This window comes from Hevea brasiliensis, chromosome 12 (assembly GCF_030052815.1).
Source record: "Hevea brasiliensis isolate MT/VB/25A 57/8 chromosome 12, ASM3005281v1, whole genome shotgun sequence".
NCBI lineage: Eukaryota > Viridiplantae > Streptophyta > Magnoliopsida > Malpighiales > Euphorbiaceae > Hevea > Hevea brasiliensis.
Window position 1 is genome coordinate 86,076,105 of NC_079504.1, and position 19,206 is coordinate 86,095,310.

Sequence of the window (19,206 nt, forward strand, 5' to 3'; positions counted from 1 at the left end):
AATTTTCAAACCATACTTTTCATAAGGAAAACCATACATGGATTTCAAAACTCAGGAAGGAATTTGAATATCACACTCATTAGGGTAATAAAATTAATATTTCAACAATATATAGGTAAATAAAATCTTAAATTAATATTACAATAATTTGCATTTTAATTACATACCCAAAAAAATATTACAAAAGTTTTTGTGCAATGGCTCAAATAAATTACATACATATAATTACATGTATACATCAAAATCTAACGTATAAGGGTATACCTATGATATACTCGAAGCTAATCCCAATGGGTTTTTAAGGAATCTTACTCAGCTACTCTATAGTCCTTTCACCTGCGACAACAAACAAAGCTATCGCTCAGTGGTGAACTCAGTGGTGCACAACTATAATTTAAAGCATATATAAAAAATATATATACGGTGACAATTCAGAACAAAAATTGGAAATGTTGATTTCTTCAAAAATCATAAAATCAAGTTAATATTTTCAATGGTACAAATCAAATAATTAAGTGACCTTAGTCAATAATTAAAATTTTTCCAATCGTAATTGGTCATTTGAAACAATTCCATCAACTATAAAATATTTATTACAAAACAAATAGCCTCTTTCAAATCAATTTTACTCAAATAACAGTTTAAAATCACCATTTCTAACTTTCCAAAACCATTCTTTATCTCACTAACTATGCCAGACTAATCCGTAAGGGCCATCTTCAAAGCGATTCTAACTCCCTATGGTCGGGGAGATCGAATCATCATGCACATTACAACACCACAACAATGTAACTTTCGAAAGGGCCATGAGAAACATAGATCTAACCTCTAATAAGAGGATAATCTAAGTATGTGTATGTAACATGATAATCAAAATAAAGCTAACTCCAATGTCTCCTCAACAAATAAGGGACGGGTAATAACCTAGTCAAGTATCTATAGTGAAATATAAAACACATCATTAATCTCTTTATCCTTTTTGTGAGCATAAATCACAATACAATTCAATTCAAAGTCAATTCCAATATCCAATAATTTTTTATGCCCATCACAATTCAAAACATATTTAATCCATTTCCCATGTTAAGGATAAACCATTATTTCAAATCAAATTTTCCATGTAAACCATGTAAACGTATTTCAATTAAAATTTTTCTGAAGCCAGTTTTGTTCAATTCATAGCAAAATAAAATCATAATTAATTTCATTTTCTAAGACTAAACTCATTCATACCATAACACATTTCAATAATCATTGAAATAAATTCAATAATTGATAAACATAATACATAAAGAAACTAAAATCATTTAATCAAATAAAATATGCAAACATGAACAATTTATAACTAGTTGTGCACAAAGGCTTAGTTGAGTTGAGTTGTTGTGCACAAACCTCTTTTGTTAACTCAATTTACTCAAATTTTCATTTCTCCTTCGAAGATCTCTTTCCAGTTGAAACACATAAATTTAAATTGTTTAAGTATCCATTTTTAATAATTAAATTCCAATAATTTCTTTGCAAACTTATCCTATCCATTACAATTTATAATTTCGGGTCCTTTACATTTTTATGTATAGTGATACTATTCATGGCACTATTCAAGTCAAAATATTGACTTTTTCATGCTTAATAGGTTTATTAATTCTAATTGCACTCATATACCACATTTTGGCTGTCAATTTTGTTGGCATTGATTGTCAATTCAATTTCTAATTTCCCTAGGTGCAAATCCAAAAATTCAGTGTTGGGTCACTGTTTTCTACTATTCCATTGGTCTGGTTACTGTGGGAATTTTCTAAGTGTCCTTCATCAAAGTTATTCCTTAATGTCTTAGCTTTAATTTCCTTTTTGAATAACTCCATTTGGAGTTTTGTAACTCAAGTTATGCTTATTTTTCTAAGGCTGGCCGGATTGGTTACACCCCAGAAATTCTGGGCACTTTTTTAGTTCTGGCGGATTTAGTGACTCAAGTTTAGTTGACAATTTGACTTGGTTATAGGCAGAATTTGGGTTTGTATTCTTCATGAAAGTTGTAGTACTATGTCATAGCTTTCTAATGGTTTAAAAACATGTCAGTTGGACCTGCCTAAACTAAGTTATGGCCAAATGAACAAACACTGTTCATTTAGTCATTTCTGTATAGTGGCAGTATGCCTTACTCGGATTTGACCTAATTTTACACCACTTTGTCTTCAGTTTTAGGGTAAGGTTTCTTCACCAAAATTGTTGCATTATGTCTTAATTTTCATCTCCAATTGGCCTCATAATAACTGGAGTAACCAATTTCCAATTATACCTATTTGAATGTGTAAGGGTCAAGTTATCCAGAATTGAACATCACACATTCACAATCCCATTTCAATTTTAACCATTCAAACACATTCTAAATTACACCAATTAACCATTTTAAACCTCGCTTAGGTCAAAGTACATCAATTTATCAAAATCAATCAAACCCTAGGGGATCTAATGGTGGCCGAATTTTCCCATGGTTTCAATTCATAGAATTTTTCAAAATTCTTCGTGTAATTCTATCAAAAATAACTTAAATTCAATCAATTTTTACTAAATAAGATGATTAAATTACTTATCTCACTTGATGGCTTTGAACTTCCAATTCTCCAATTTTTCTTTAATTTCACTTCTCCTAATCTCTTTCTTAAAGCTTAATTTAAAGACTTCTACAAGTTTAGTGAGAAATTTATGGGGAAATTTAGGGTTCTAAAAGCTCAAAATGAGCTTTAATGGAGGAAGGAAAAGAAAAAAAAAATGAGAGAGAGAGTGGAGAGAGAAGGTGGTGGCAAGAATAAAGGAGAAGACCAAAATTATTTTCGTTTTTATTTTGATTTTATGCATATTTATCTAAAATTTGACTTAGTCAAATTAAGTCATTAAATTAAAATGAACTTTGAAGTCATGCATGTTGTCACCATGATGATGTCATAATCCTTATTTTCTTTTCGTTTCTTTTTTCTCACTTCTTCAATTTAATTATATATTTCACAATTTTAATTTCTTACATTTTATTGGACAATTAAGTGATGAGTCACCTCTAAGGGTGAATTGACTAATTTGCCCCTCACCGGTCTGATTTGGTTTACTAAAAATTCAGTATTTCTTCCGGAACCCTGACCTAATCATTTAATCTGCTTATCAACTCTTTTATGTGATTTTCTCTTTTCTACTAGCTTTGCAAATTTTCTTAGGACTGTGGTGTCACCATACCCCATATGAAATTAGGGTTATAACTGATCTCGCACTCACTTCCCAGTACGGTCACCCATCGCTATGACCCCTGCCTCATTTAACTTTTTATGTTCTATTTTTCTGATTTGTATTTAACCTTCGGGTAATCACTTTTAATTTTTGTTCAGGGCTTTTCTAAGTGACTTAAATATGATTCTAATCCTTTTAATTGTCCGGACCGATACCGATCACCGGAACAGTGATTTGCATAGGACTATGTATGCAAGGGTGTTACATGATATTTATAACATTGCATTGATAAGAGTAAACTCCATGTTCATGTCATAAGTGTCACAGGTTTGGCCTACTTATCATATAAGTGCCCACCATGTTTGTGATATGATATGAGACTCACCATTCCATCCCATTAGTATCCCATACTAATCTATGGAAACAAACATGAATGACAATCTTTCTGGATAAGTCATGTCCTTTGTGAAGTATCCTCGATTGCGAACCAAATTTATGATACTTTGTAATAAAAAATTCTATCACTTATATTCTTAACAACTTAAAAATAGAATTTCTAATAAAATACCAATGGACTTTTTTCATTACACATAGATAATTAATGTAAATAAAAAAGAATATTTGCCTTTATTGACAAATAAATATTTATAAGATACAAACAATTGATATGCTCTAGGGCATACTACTAACAATCTTCCATTTGCACTAGAGCCATTTATTACAATATCTAAGACCTACCTTCTCAAGATTACTACTAACAATCTCCCACTTGCACTAGAGCTATTCATTATAATATCTAAGACCTACCTTCTTAAGATGTCGGTCTAGCTGATTTTATGTTATAGACTTTGTGAATGAATCAACTAGATTTTTCGCTGATGCTATTTTCTGCATGGCTACATCGCTTCACCCAACTATTTCTCTAATAATGTGATAATGCCTTTCTATGTGTTTGAATTTTTGGTGAGACTACGGTTCCTTAGCTTGAATTACAGCACCATTGTTGTCCTTATATAATGGAACTGGTGATATAATGGATGGAACCACTCCAAGTTCTGTTAGGAACTTCTTTATCCAAACATATTCTTTTGCAGCATCCGATGCAGCAATATGCTCAACCTCTGTAGTGGAGTCTACAGTTGTACTCTGTTAGGAACTCTTCCAACTAATTGCACCTCCAAAACCAGAGATAGACTTTCTATCATCCATGTTTGATTGAAAATCAGAATCTGTAAAACCATCTAGTTGTAGTTCACCTCCTCCATATATCAAGATTAAATCCTTAGTTCTTCTCAAGTGATTAAGGATGTTCTTGACAGCTATCCAGTGTTCTAAACCTATATTGGATTAAAACCTGCTAGCCAAACTAACAGCATAAGTAATATCTGGCCTAGTATACAACATAGCATACATGAAACTTCCAATAGTAGAAGATATGGAATCTTGGCCATTTTCTATCTTTCTTCAGGTGTATTAGGAGACATATCCTTAGAAAGGTGGATACCGTGCCTAACTAGTAAGAATCCTCTTTTGGAATCAAACATGTTAAACTTCTTTAACACCTTTTTCAAATATAGACTTTGGGATAAATAAATCATTCTTTTTGCTCTATCTCTATAGATGCGAATACTAAGAATATAGGTTGCTTCCCCTAAGTCTTTCATGGAGAATGTATTTGATAACCAGATTTTTACAGTAGTAAACATACTGACATCATTACCTATTAAAAATATATCATCCACATACAATAAAAGGAAAGTGACTGTGCTCCCACTAACCTTCTTGTAAATACATAGTTCATCCTCATTTTTAATAAATCTAAAGGATTTAATGGCTTCATCAAAGTGGATGTTCCAACTCCTCAAAGCTTGCTTTAACCCATAAATGGATCGTTTTAACTTATATACTTTGGAACAATCTTGGGATTCAAAACCTCTAGGTTGTTCCATGATTACATTTTCCTCAATATAACCATTAAGAAAAGCTATTTTGACATCCATTTATCAAATTTCATAGTCATTGTATGCAGCTGTTGCTAATAAAATTCTAATGGATTTAAGCATGGCAACAGGAGAGAAAGTCTCCTCATAGTCAATTTCTTGCCTTTGGCGAAACTCTTTCACAACTAGCTTTGCTTTATAGGTCTCTACCTTTCCATCAAAACCAATTTTGTTCTTGAAAACCCATTTATTCCCTATAGGTACAACACCTTCAAGTGGGTTTACAAGATCCCAAACTTGGTTCATGTACATAGAATTCATTTCAGATTTCATTGCTTCTATCCATTTAGAAGAGTTTATATCTGATATAGCTTCTTCATAGGTTAAAGGATCATTTCCATGATCTATTTACTCATGAATAAACAACTCTTGTCCATTCTCATGAAGAAAATCGTACCTCTTTGATAAGTGAGATATTTTGGTTGATTTGTGAGGAAGTATTATGGATGTATCATCAATAGGTTTAGGTTGATTAGATGGATCTATATCCATCTAATCTGTTGGTTGATCAAAATTTTCTACTTCTAATTTTATTTGCCTTCCTTTACCGACTTCTTGAATAAACTATTGTTCAAGAAATATGGCATCCCTACTTATCACAACTCTTTGTGATGTTAGGAAATAAAAATAATATCCAAAACTTGCTTTCAGATATCTAACAAATCATCTCTTTCAGACATTGTTTCCAATTTATCAGTATTTAGCTTTAAGTCGAACAACCCCAAATCTTAACACATTTAAGAATTGATTGTCTTCCATGCCATATCTCATAGGGTATGGAAGAGACTACTTTTGAAGAAACTCTGTTAAGAATATGCAAAGTTGTTTCCAATACAAATCCCCAATAGGAGATTGGCAAATCTATATTGCTCATCATGCGACGTACCATATCTAATAGGCTATAGTTTCTCCTTTCAAATATCCCATTTAATTGTGGTGTTCCTACAGGAGTTAATTGAAAAATAATGCCATGTTCCTTTAGAAATTCATCAAATTCAATACTTAAGTATTCACCTCTTCAATCTGATTAAAGAATTTTAATATTTTTTTCCTGTTTAATTTTCTACTTCAGATTTAAATTCTTTGAACTTTTGAAAGGATTAATGTTTGTATTTCATTAAATACAAATACCCATACCTAGATTTATCATCCATAAAGGTAATGAAGTAATGAAAATCTCCTCTTGCCATTTCTTTAAATGGACCACATACATCTCTATGTACTAATTCTAAAATATTTTCAGCCTTTAACCCTTGTCCAACAAAGGGAGATCGAGTCATATTGCCTTGAAGGCAGGATTCACAAATTGGAGAAGGGTCAAAACGCGATGAAGATAAAATCTCCATTTTCTCCTATTTTGCAATCTTATCTTCTACAATATGACCTAATCTTAGGTGCCAAAGATGTCTTGGATTGGAGTTGATTTTCATTATGGTATTAAATTCAATTTCATTGTTTGCACTGGATTTGTATTCATTATTATTATTCAAATAATAAAGTCCTTCATCCATATAACCCGTGCTAATAAATTTATTTCTAAAATAAATATTGCAAACATCATTCATAAACTAGAATTCATATCCATTTCCAGCTAAATTAGATATATAAATGATATTCTTAAAAGTATCAGATACATATAATACATGATCTAAATGCAAAACATGTCCAAATGTGAGTCTAACATATAATGCTTCAACAGTTGATCCATTGCCAATGCAGAGTCTAACATCTTGTGTCTGCAAGCTGCTACTGCTTGCTAGTTCTTTCACATCAAAACAAATGTGAGAACTCGCACCAGTATCTAAAACCCAAGCTGTAGATGAACTAAGAGTATCATTAGAATCTAAATAACAAGATATAAACATAACTTTCGAAGGTTTATCCTTCTTGTCTTTTAGAGATGATAGATACTCTAGACAGTTTCTCTTCCAGTGCCCATCTTCCTGATAGTAGAAACACTTTCCTTTGCCTTTCCCAACTTCGATCTTATTCTTTTGCTTGGTTATTTTCTTGGAAGGACCTAGAATAGGAGATTTCTTATTCTTGTTGGCTTTCTTCTTCTTAGACTTTCCAACCAAAGAGGAATATGCAACCAAAGCCACCTCTTTCCTTTATTGCCTGGTATATTCTTTTGGACAATCACTAGCATGTTAAGTAAACTGGCCAAGGTGCACTCTTGTTTGGTCATATGAAAATTTGTAATAAAATTTCCAAATGACTCTGGTAGAGATTAAAGGATCAGATCCATCTGTAATTGGAAATCCATGGTGAAGTCCAGATGTTCCAGCTATTCAATAAGCCGGATCATCTTATGGACATGATCTCTAACATTTTGTCCCTCCGACATCCTTATACGAAATAACTGCCTTTATATCTCATATTTGGCATTCCTGCTATATTCACCATACAACTCTTATAGGTGAAGAAGGATATCAGAAGCGCTCTACATGTTCTCATGCTATTTTTGTAGCTCATTGGTAATGAATGCCAGCATTTAGTGTCACACCTTAACCCTTGTAATGCACGACATGTTCCCGTAGCATACCTAATGAATTGTCAAATTGTACCTACCGATAACCCATTAGTTATGCTATAAGGGATTTTAAACAAATCATAGCTTTTTATCTTATCAATTCTTTTGTAAAAAATTACATGGGAATAGTTAAAATTCAATGTAAACATTTATTGGAAATAATGATAGACTAAATATTGCAAATGTTGCATTTCCATAAGTCTCAAAATAAAATACAAATAGTTATAAACTCAAAATACTTTAGTAATGCAGTGTTTTTTAATACAAACTGCTCAATGTCCGTACATCCATACATATAGGTACAAAATACATCCAAAGGAATCACAAGGGTATACCTAACATAAATACGCACAATCAATACCAAAATACTGCTTCCAAGTCTCTCACTCGGCAGCCTTCTTTTCTTCACCTACGACAACATAAAGAAGTTATCGCCGAGTATATCACTTAGTGGTGCACAACTAATAACTTTAAAACTTAAGGTTAAACACAATTTGTCAATGCATAATAAATCACATTTTTCTTAAGCATGAAACTTCACAATAGTTCTAAGTCCATAAGAGCCATTTATTAGAATAACATTTCAAATGAGAATTCACACTTCATAAATCACAATTCACAAAGTATTAATGTTGCCAACATCAACACATAGTTTAGGCCATGACACAAAATTTCACGATCAATGCCATGTTGTACACCATGATAAAGCAATCTCAACCTCACTAACTATTATTAATGAGGGAAGGGCTAGCTAGTTAATGAGTACTCATGTAGTCTTATCCCATTAACTGTTATTAAAGGGAGACATAATCAATATCAATTATCAAACCCAAATAGCCGTTACTACTGGGGAGTTCCGAAAGGGACTGTCATGCAAACTGTGGTTTCAAAACAGTTTCTAAAAATTTCCCACTTAACAATCATATTTATAAACCAATAAATACATTTAAATTTATCATAATATCCATATAAAGGTGGCAACACCCAAATTTCTTAAATGCAAGAGAAAAACTATATTTCAGTCAAAGTAAACTTGTTCAAAGCAAACTCATTCAAATAAACACACTCTAAACAATTTACAAGTTTAAAAACGAAGAAAAGGTTAGTTGTGCACAAACCTTCAATAATTCTCCTTTCTTGTTACCTACTTCTCCTTGTCTGTTCCAATTTCTTTTTCTACTAAAATACACAAATAGAATACCTTAATACTAATCTCAATTGCTACCAAGAACTCATTACACGAATGTCTAATGTATCCCAAGTTAGCTTTGTAAATTTTAGAAAGTTTTGGTTTTCTAGTAGCTTCGTATATTGAACTTTGAACCCAATTTTTACCTAGTTTCAATCATAATTTCGTGAGGTGTTCTGCACGAAATTTTCCCTCTAAGACTCATCTTTATTTCTCATTTTGAATCACCTCATTTGGAGTTGTGTAGCCAAAGTTATAGTCAAATGAATTTTACTATTCACGTGAGGCTATTTGTGACAGCTTTGGTGACTTAAATTTGGCTAATAATTTGATCGGGTTACGTTCATAATTTGGCTCTGAGTTCTTCATATAAAATGTTCTACTACGTTTTAAGTTTTCATCGGTTCAAGAATCACCTAAATTGGAGTTTTCCAGAGAGAGTTGTAGCTATTTAAAATTTACTGTTTATGTTACTATTCATGCACTGGCAGATTTATCAACTCAACTTTACTCAGCAATTTGGTTGGGTTAAGTTCATAATTAGGCTTCAAGTTCTTCATAAGAAATATTCTACCATGTTTTAAGTTTCTATCGGTTCAAGAATCACCTAAATCAGAGTTTTCTAGAGAGAGTTATGACCTTGCAAATTTTGCTGTTCATATGGTCAATTTGCAGATTTCCATATTTTCTATAGATTTGGTGACTCAATTTTGCTTAGCAATTTGATTGGGTTAAGTCCATAATTTGGCCTTAAGTTCTTCATATGAAATATTCTACTATGTTTTAGGTTTCCATTGGTTCAAGAATCACCTAACTCAGAATTTTTTAGAGAGAGTTATGGCCATCCAAATTTTACTGTTCACGTGCCTAATTCTGCAGGTTCGAGAATTTTGTCTCCAAGTTCAAGCCAAGTTTTAGGCAATTTCTAGGCAGTTTCTGGGTTGGGTCTCTTCATGAAAATTCTAACCCTATGTCTTAAGTTTCATTTCCAATTGGTTTCACACCAATTGGAGTTGTGTAGCTCAATTTATGGCTGTCAAACACACTGAACTTAGTGTGCAAAATTCTGCCCTAGGTTCAAATTTTCATTTCTTCAATTACTCACACTAACCAACCTCAATTCACATTTAATTCACCCAAAATAACTATAATTTAGCATTGACACATCCATAGCACTCATAGCATAAAACCCAAAATTTTCAAATACAAAAGTTTGGAATTTTCCCTAATCCTACCATTTCATTACTTTCATTCATCAACCCAATGTCAATTCAAACTAAAGGAACCTCCAATGACCATAATTTAGAACTACACACACTAATTTCACTCTCTAGCACCAAAGCTCCAATTTTCCCATGAACCCTAATATTCCATATTTCATTTTATGCAAATCTCATGCAATTTCTTTACCCCAAGCATGCACACTACTTCAACTAAGCTTGATTTCATCATCAATTTCATTAAAATACATCAAACCCTAATTTTCTCTAAATTAGCCAAAATCATAGTTTAGGTTCATTGTATGATTCTCATGCTTCTTCATGAAATTTTTCCATAATCAAACTTAATTCAAAGCTTATATAACTAATCTAACATGAAAAGAAACTTACCTCTTGTTGATTTCTTTCTAACTTCACTTTTCTTCCAATTCTTATTCTCCTTGCTTTTAATCTCTCAGTCAAAGATCTCTTTGATGTTTTCTTTTAGTGGGCTATGGAATTTATGAAGAGAATTTAAGGGAATTAAAACTTGGGAGGGGAAATCAATGAGGGGAAGAAGTGGAAGAAGAAGAGAAAAAGAGAGAGAGAGGAAGAGAGAGGAGAGGGTGGTGGCGCCTTATGAAAAAAAAATGAAGAAAACATTTGTCTTCTTATAAATAAATAAATAAATAAAAATATATATATATATATATATATATATTTATTTATTTATATTTATATTTATACCCAAAATTAGTTTATTAAAATTATAAATTTTAATTGTGTCATAAGGATAATTAAACTTAAATTTTTATTCCCTTTTTTTCACATTTTTACTTAATTTTTCCTTTTAATTAAATAATTAAATTTAATTATCAAAAGCCCATAAGTCCTTCATTTTAATTTTGTCATAATGGAAATGAAAGTTTAAGTTTTCATTTCTTAAATTTTCCCTTATATATTTTTACTTGAATTTTTCTTTAATTTTTACCCCATAATTTAATTCATTAATTTCATTTAATTTAATTGACATTTTGGTTAAAAGTCAACTCTTGAGGTGAATTGACCAAAATGCCCCTCATCGGGTCATAATCCTTCTTTTTATAATACCCGATGAGTCCTTAGATTTTTTGTTCACTTGAATTTTTATTGTGTCTATCTCAATTATATTTTTTTTTTTATTTTTGGTCCTCAAAGAGTCTTTGAATAGTACTAGTCATAGACAAAAAATGATACTATTCATAACTTGGAGGTTCGGGGTGTTACAATTCTCCCCTCCTTAAAAATAAAATTTCGTCCTCGAAATTTACCTGGTCTCAGTCTCTAAATAGCTGTGGGTGCTGTCTCCTCATGTCCTCGTCATGCTCCCATGTAGCATTCTGGCCTGAATGATGGATCCACAACACTTTCACTAGAGGTATTTGCTTGTTCCTCAGTTGCTTCGCCTCATATGCCAAGATCTTTGGGGGCTCTTCATCATATGTCAGGTCTGGATTTACCTCAATCTCCTCTACTGGTAAAATGTGAGAGGGGTCTGATCTGTACCTCCTTAACATGGAGACATGGAAGACATTGTGAATCTTTTCCAACTCCGAAGGCAATGCAAGTCTATATGCCAATGGACCCACTCTTTCCAGAACCTCATATGGCCCAATGAAGCGAGGACTCAGTTTCCCCTTCCTACCAAACCTCATGATCCTCTTCCATGGGGAAACTTTCAGGAACACCTTGTCACCCAAACTGTACTGAATATCTCTTCTCCTTAGATCAATGTAGGACTTCTGTCTATCCGATGCAACTTTAAGTCTATCTCTAATGATCTTAACCTTTTCTTCCGTTTGCTGCACTAATTCTGAGCCAATCAACTTCCTCTCGCCCACTTCATCCCAACACAAGGGAGTTCTACACTTTCTTCCATAAAGTGCTTCATATGGAGGCATCTTAATGCTTGACTGATAACTGTTGTTGTAAGCAAATTCAATCAAAGGTAAGTGTGAGTCCCAACTTCCCTCAAATTCAATCACACAAGCCCTAAGCATGTCCTCAAAAATCTGAATGATCCTTTCAGACTGGCCATCTGTCTGTGGATGGAATGTTGTACTAAAGTTCAATCTAGTCCCTAGGGCTTTTTGGAGACTATCCCAGAATCTAGAAGTGAACCTTGGATCTCTATCAGACACAATAGACACTGGCACTCCATGCAACCTCACCACTTCAACAATGTATTGTTTGGCTAATCTTTCCAGGCTGTAATCCATCCTCACTGGTAAAAAGTATGCAGACTTGGTCAATCTATCAATAATAACCCAAACTGCATCATGATTCTTTTGTGTACATGGAAGTCCTGTCACGAAATCCATAGTGATTCTTTCCCATTTCCACTCGGGAATTGGCAATGGCTGTAGCAACCCTGCAGGCACTTGGTGTTACGCCTTTACTTGCTGACAAGTTAGGCATTTGGCAACATATTCTACATTGTCTTTGTTCATTCCCCTCCACCAATAGTGCCCTTTCATAGTTTTGTACATTTTGGTTTCACCAGGGTGTATAGCAAAAGGTGAATCATTTGCTTCCTTTAAAATGATCTGCCTCAGTTCAATATTATCGGGAATGCACATTCTGCCTTGATATAACAACAAGCCCTCATAATTTATCAACAACTCTGGTTTCTTTCCATCCCGAGCCTCTTCCATCAACTTCGCATACTTATCATCATTCTGTGCAACTACTTTAATTTGTTTTGTCAATATTGGCTTCACTTGCCAAGTAGCTACCATCTGCCCATCTTTATCAATCTCTAGATTAGCATGCAATGCCCTTAACTCGTGCACCATGGACAATGGAGAAACTTTTAAACCAGCCATAGTCTTGCGACTTAAAGCATCAGCTACAATATTTGCCTTTCCAGGCTGATAGTCTATCAAACAATCATAATCTTGTATCAGCTCTAACCATCTCCTCCGCCTCAAATTTAACTCCTTCTGTGTGCCCAAGTATTTCAAACTTTTATGATCTGTGTATATATAACATCTCTCTCCATACAAGTAATGTCTCCAGATCTTCAAGGCAAAGACAATGGCTGCCAGCTCCAAGTCATGTGTAGGATAATTCTTCTCATGCAATTTAAGCTGGCATGAAGCATAGGTAATGACATTTCTATCTTGCATCAACACACAGTCTAATCCGTTATGAGAAGCATCACTGTATATGGTGTACTCTTTACCCAAAATGGGCAAGGTTAAGACTGGAGCTTCAGTTAAACGCCTCTTCAACTCATCAAAACTTTCTTGGCACCGGTCGGTCCACTGAAATTTCACATCCTTTTGAAGTAGCTTAGTCAGTGGAGATGCTAGCATGGAGAATTCCTTCATAAACCTTCTATAATACCCGGCTAAACCAAGGAAACTCTGAACTTCCATGACATTTTTGGGTGGCTTCCAATTAAGAATGGTTTCTACTTTGCTAGTATCCACCTGGATACCCTTTGAAGATACAATATGCCCCAAAAATATATTCTCCTTCAGCCAAAACTCACATTTCGATAGTTTGGCATACAACTATTTCTCCCTCAAAGTCTGCAACACTATCCTCAAGTGCTTGTCATGTTCCTCTGCATTCTTTGAGTACACCAAAATATCATTAATGAACACCACTAGAAACTGAATCAAATATGGCCTGAAGATAGTGTTCATCAAGCCTATAAAAGTAGCTCGAGCATTAGTCAACCCGAATGGCATTACCAAGAACTCATAATGGCCATACCGAGTCCTAAAGGCAGTTTTAGGAATACTCTGCTCCTGCACCCTCAACTGATAGTTGCCCGATCTCAAGTCAATCTTAGAGAATACAGTTACATCCTTCAACTGATCAAATAGATCATCAATCCATGGCAGAGGATATCTGTTCTTTATGGTCACCTTATTCAACTGTCTGTAGTCTATGCATAGACAAAGAGTACCATCCTTCTTCTTCACAAATAATAATGGTGCTCCCCAAGGTGACATGCTAGGGTGAATGTAACCTTTATCTAGCAATTCTTGTAATTGCACCTTCAACTCTTTCAACTCAGCAGGTGTCATCCTATAAGGAGTGATGGAGATAGGCTCCACACCAGAGATAGTCTCAATTTCAAACTGCACCTCTCTTTCTGGAGGTAATGCCAGCAACTCTTCTGGAAAGACATCCGAAAAATCCCATACTATAGGAATATCCTTAAGATCTGGACTCCCCACTTGGGTGTCTATCACATGAGCTCGATAAGCTTCACATCCCTTTCTAATCATCTTTCTAGCAAGTGTAGCTAAAATGATGTTGGATGGAAATAACTACCTCTCCCCGTGTATCACTACGTCTGCATACTTAGGAAGACCAAAAGTGACTGTCTTCAGTCTACAGTCGATCATGGCGTGATGCCTGGCTAACCAATCCATGCCCAAGATGATATCATAATCTAGGAAGGGCATTTCAATTAAGTCTGACATGAATGTATGTCCTTGTATCACCAAAGGACAATCTTCATACAATTTGTTCACCCAAACCTCTTGTCCTAAAGGACTAGTCACTATCATAAGAATGTGTAGAACCAGGGTCAAACAACACAGATACATCTCTACCAAAGATGGAGAAAGTACCAGCCACAACATCTGATGTCTCAGCTTCATCCCTGGCACATGGTGTACACCGTGAGTGGTGCACCACTCTACTCTGGTTGGCTCACTGTGCCTTGGCTACCAGAAGTGTTACCTCTACCCTTGCCTCTGCCTCTACTAGCTGTCTGTTATCCTCTGGAAGCAGAACCTTGAACAGATCCCTTAGTGATAGTAGGCGGCCCAAATCTACGGGCATTAGTACAATCTCTAGCAAAATGCCCACTTCCACCACAGTTGTAACAGGCTCCTATGGCCTTATAACATACTCCTTCATGAGTCCTGCCACAGGTTTCATAGGTACGGACAGGAAAGGAACCCCTAGATGTCTGCTGTCTGGGATCTAGGTGGCCTCTGCCCTGAGAATCTTCCCCTACTAGATCCTCTGTTACTTGGTCCCCCAAAGCTCTTCCTCTTACCCAAACTACTACCAGAAGCTTGACCAGAAGTCTTCTCACTCTTGTCTTTTTCTTCTGTTCCCTTTCTAATGGCCCCTTCTAACTCAATCCTTTCTAATTCCAAGGCTTAGGATATCAGCTCTGAGAATTTCTCATGTCGGAACCCAATAACTTGCATTCGTAAGCTAGGCATTAACCCAGTCTCAAACATTTGCATCTGTCTTTACCGGCAGTGAGTAGGCTTCTAGCATAGTGGTTGAGGCGGGATAAGTCTCTCTCATACTCGGCTACAGTCATGTTCCCTTACTTCAAACTGAGAAACTCTTGTAGCTTCATATCTACATATGTGTCGGGAACATACTTCTGTCTAAATTCTCTAAGAAAGTCGTCCCATGTCAACACAGGGGGCTCAACCAAACTGTGAGGAATGGTCTTCCACCACTCATATGCATCTCCATGCAGTAGAGAGACTGAGTGTTCAAACTTCAACTCATCGGTGTAGTGCAGTTTCTTGAATACCCTCTCCATCCATTCTAACCATTGCTCAGCTTCTAATGGGTCCACTGTACCCTTGAACTCTGTTGCCCCATACTTCATTAACTTATCATATTGTCTGGCTGGGGATGGTGGTTGCACTGGAGGTGCTTGCACAGGAGCTTGGACTGGTATATTGCCAACCATTTGCTAAAATAATACAGCCATCTGCTGAGCAAACTGAGCAGGAAACTGCATGGGCAGGATGGGTGCAGCTGATCCACTGGCATTCTGAGGAGCTGGGGCCTCCCCCTATACCTCAGCTGCTACTGATTGCTCTACTATGTGATCCACCTCTTCCATACTGAATCATAAAGAATTATACTCCCTGGACAACCAACACAAGGAGATTTCCCTCCATTAGTACATATTTATGATGTAATGCACTATATGTATCAATTAATGACAGTTGAACAGTTGTACTTATTAAAAATTTTCAATTATGCAATTTTAAAACTTCTATAAAAACCATAACTCTGATACCACTAAAACATGTCACACCTTATCTCTTTTAAGGCACGACATATTCCCGTAGCATACCTAATGAATTACCAAGTTACACCTACCGATAACCCATTAGTTATGCTATAAGAGATTTTAAACATATCATAGCTTTTTATCTTATTAATTCTTTTGCGAAAAACTGCATGGGAATAGTTAAAATTCAATGTAAATATTCATTGGAAATAATGATAGACTAAATATTGCAAAGGTTACATTTCCATACGTCTCAAAATAAGATACAAATAGTTACAAACTCAAAATACTTTAGTAATGCAGTGCTTTTTAATATAAACTGCTCAATGTCCGTACATCCATACATATAAGTACAAAATACATCCAAAGGAATCATAAGGGTATACCTAACGTAAATACCCATAATCAATACCAAAATGTTGCTTCCAAGTCTGTCACTCGGCAGCCTTCTTTCCCTTACCTGCAACAGTATAAAGAAGCTATCGCTAAGTATATCACTCAGTCGTGCACAACTAATAACTTTAAAACTTAAGGTAAAACACAATTTGTCAAAGCATAATAAATCATATTTTTCTTAAGCATGAAAACTTCACAATAGTTCTAAGTCCATAAGAGCCATTTATTGGAATAACTTTTCAAATGAGAAATCACACTTCATAAATTACAATTCACAAAGCATTAGTGTTGCCAACATCAACACACAGTTTAGGCCATGACATAAAATTTCATGATCAGTGCCATGTTGTACACCACGACAAAGCAATCTCAATCTCACTAACCGTTATTAATGAGAGAAGAGCTAGCTAGCTAATGAGTACTCATGTAGTCTTATGCAACTAATCGTTATTAATGGGAGACATAATGAATATCAATTATCAACCCAAGTAGCCGTTACTACTGGGGAGTTTTGAAAAGGACTGTCATGCTAACTATGGTTTCAAAATAGTTTCCAAAAATTTCCCACTTAACAATCACATTTATAAACCAATAAACACATTTAAATTCATCATAATATCCATATAAAGGTGGCAACACCCAAATTTCTTAAATGCAAGAGAAAAACTATATTTCAGTCAAAGTAAACTTTTCAAAGCAAACTCATTCAAATAAACACATTCCAAACAATTTACAAGTTTAGAAATGAAGAAAAGGTTAGTTGTGCACAAACCTTCATTAATTCTCCTTCCTTGTTACCTACTTCTCTTTTTCTGTTCCAACTTCTTTTTCTACTGAAAATACACAAATAGAATACCTTAATACTAATCTTAATTGCTGCCAAGAACTCATTACATGAATGTCTAATGTTTCCCAAGTTAGCTTTGCAAATTTTAAAAAGTTTTGGTTTTCTGGTAGCTTGATATATTGAAATCTGAACCCAATTTTTACCAAGTTTCAATCATAATTTGGTGAGGTGTTCTTCATGAAAATTGTCTCTCTAGGTCTCATCTTTATTTCCCTTTTTAAATCACCTCATTTGAAGTTGTGTAGCCAAAGTTATAGTCAAATGAATTGTACAGTTCATGTGGGGCTGATTGTGGTAGCTTTGGTGACTTAAATTTGGATAATAATTTGATCGGGTTACGTTCATAATTTGGTTTTGAGTTCTTCATATGAAATATTCTACTATGTTTTAAGTTTTTATCGGTTCAAGAATCACCTAAATCGGAGCTTTCTAGAGAGAGTTATAGCTGTTTAAAATTTACTGTTTATGTTACTATTCATGTGCTGATAGATTTATCAACTCAACTTTGCTCAGCAATTTAGTTGGGTTAAGTTCATAATCAGGCTTCAAGTTCTTCATACGAAATGTTTTACAATGTTTTAAGTTTCAATCGGTTCAAGAATCACCTAAATCAGAGTTTTCTAGAAAGAGTTATGGCCTTGCAAATTTACTGTTCATATGGTCAATTTACAGATTTCTAGATTTTCTGCAGATTTGGTGACTCAAATTTGCTTAGCAATTTGATTAGGTTAAGTCCATAATTTGGCCTTAAGTTCTTTATATGAAATGTTCTACTATGTTTTAGGTTTCCATTGGTTCAAGAATCACCTAAATCAGAGTTTTCTAGTGAAAGTTATGGCCATGAAAATTTTACTGTTTACGTGCCTAATTCTGCAGGTTCCAAAATTTTGTCTCCAAGTTCAAGCCAAGTTTTAGGCAATTTCTGGGCAGTTTCTGGGTTTGGTCTCTTCATGAAAATTCTAGCCCTATGTCTTAAGTTTTATTTCCAATTGGTTTCACACCAATTAGAGTTGTGTAGCTCAATTTATGGGATGTCAAACACACTAAACTCAGTGTGCAAAATTTTTCCCTAGGTTCAACTTTTCATTTCTTCAATTACTCCCACTAACCCACCTCAATTCATATTTAATTCACCCAAAATGACTATAATTTAGCATTGACACATCGATAGCACTCATAGTAGAAAAACCAAAATTTTCAAACACCAAAGTGTGCAATTTTCCCTAATCCTACCATTTCATTACTTCCATTCATCAACCCAATGTCAATTCAAACTAAAGGAACCTCAAATGATCATAATTTAATACTACACACACCAATTTCAATCTTTAGCACCAAAGCTCCAATTTTCCCATGAACCCTAATCTTCCATATTTCATTTTATACAAATCTCATGCAATTTTTTTACCCCAAGCATGCACACTACTTCAACTAAGCTTGATTTCATCATCAATTTCATTAAAATACTTAAAACCCTAATTTTCTCCAAATTAGCCAAAACTCTAGTTTAGGTTCAATGTATGATTCTCATGCTTTTTCATGACATTTTTCCATAATCAAACTTAATTCAAAGCTTATATAACTAATCTAACATGAAAAGAAACTTACCTCTTATTGATTTCTTTCCAACTTCACTTTTCTTCCAATTCTTGTTCTCCTTGCTTTTAATCTCTCAATCAAAGATCTCTTTGAGTTTTTCTTTTATGGGCTATGGAATTTATGAAGGGAATTTAAGGGAATTAAAACTTGGGAGGAGAAATCAATGAGGGGA